The 1430-nt window shown below is 42.9% G+C and overlaps 1 protein-coding gene across 2 annotated transcripts in view; it reads left to right on the forward strand.

Annotated features, from left to right (window-relative positions):
• The first annotated feature begins 240 nt into the window (after positions 1–240).
• Positions 241–1430, forward strand: part of egfl7 (EGF-like-domain, multiple 7) — a 10864-nt gene continuing 9674 nt past the window's right edge. For both annotated transcript variants that reach the window (XM_005720192.1, XM_005720193.1), the window contains exon 1: positions 241–449. The gene's annotated coding sequence lies outside the window, so the exon portion shown is untranslated. The remainder of the gene's footprint in view (positions 450–1430) is intronic.

The following is a 1430-nucleotide window of genomic DNA, read 5'->3' on the forward strand; positions in this document are numbered from 1 at the left end:
AAGACTGGAGGCACTTGCCTTAAAAAAAAACTAAAAATGTCACAATGGACGTGGTGGTGGGGGGGAAAAAAATGCTTCAAAATCAGATTCGCCAAGCGGTTTGAGCAGGATGGAGAGTGTTTGTGCATGAGAGGGGGTTTTATCAGCGGCAAACACTCACAGGAATTCCGGTTTGGGATTGTCCATCCAATTCCTGCGTTCCACAGGAAGCTTTGCATAAAAAGCAAGTGAAATACGCCCAAAGACATTTCATTTGCCGCCAGTCGACTCAGAGGGAGCACCTCGAATGAAGAGCGAGGGTTTTTTAATTCGATGCACCAACGCTACAAGCTCTTAAAAGAAACTGGCACCATGGAAATGTCTCGTTACCCGCCGGTCCAGCGGCGCGTGCTCATGGCCGCCGCTCAGCCTGCGCGCGCACACGCACCTGACGACCTCATACTGCAAGGGTAAGATTTGTGCCTATTTCAAAGGTCACATTCCTGCAGGTAGGACACTGCACTAACCCGTGTTTCAAAGTTAATGATAGTTTTCACATACTACAAACAGTGGGCTCGTTACTTTTCAGCTCACTCACAGGTGCGCTTCAAAGAAGGGAAATTCGTAAGGCTAGCTAGATAAAACAACCTAATTCAAATTAAGCATTGGCTAGCTGTACTGAGAAGAGTTGCTTAGCAAAATTATCCATGTTGTTGATAAAAATCTATACAGGGTTAAAAGTGCCGCAAATCACAAGAGAGTAGTGTATTTTGCGGTTCTGTAGGATCACATAATTATATGTGTTATTGCACCGTGTGTGCTTAACTATCGTATAGAGTAAAACTTCAAATTGGTGGGGGTTTTTCGTTTAAAATCACCAGAGTACATGCAAATACCGAATCACAGGCCTGTACAACTTACATACATTAAAAGAGTAATCTGGTAGATAGACCAGGTCCAACACTTTCTGACCTGGATGAAAAAATACGCTGTTTTTCATCAGTGTGGTGACTTTCTGAGCTCATTTCCATTGGTTGGGTAGGGGGGGGTAGCCATTTGTTTTCACATAACAGGGTTGTAATGTTTAAAGTCTCAATAATAGGTTACATGATTTATAAGTATTGTTGATATAGACTTCCTTGGACTATTTTATTTTTTCAGCTTTAGCAGTTAATTAAAGGATTGGATTATTTTGTCCCTGCAATGAGCTGTTTGCGGAATGGGAAACAGCGTGATTCTTGCTTTGTGCAAAACAAAGAAAAAAATATTTATTCCAACAAATGTATCGTTTCACAAAAGCAGTGGGCGTATGTGTGTGTGAGACAGAGCAGGAGGAGTGATCCCAGCACCCAAAATTTGCCTCCTTGTGATGGGTAAATTGCTTGAAGGGAGGGGCAGCGTGCCTCTCTCGGGTCTCTTTACCAACCAGTCGGCAGTCGATAGTTTATGAA

The sequence above is a fragment of the Pundamilia nyererei genome, unplaced genomic scaffold, assembly GCF_000239375.1.
Source record: "Pundamilia nyererei isolate P.nyererei 1_Seehausen unplaced genomic scaffold, PunNye1.0 scaffold00002, whole genome shotgun sequence".
NCBI lineage: Eukaryota > Metazoa > Chordata > Actinopteri > Cichliformes > Cichlidae > Pundamilia > Pundamilia nyererei.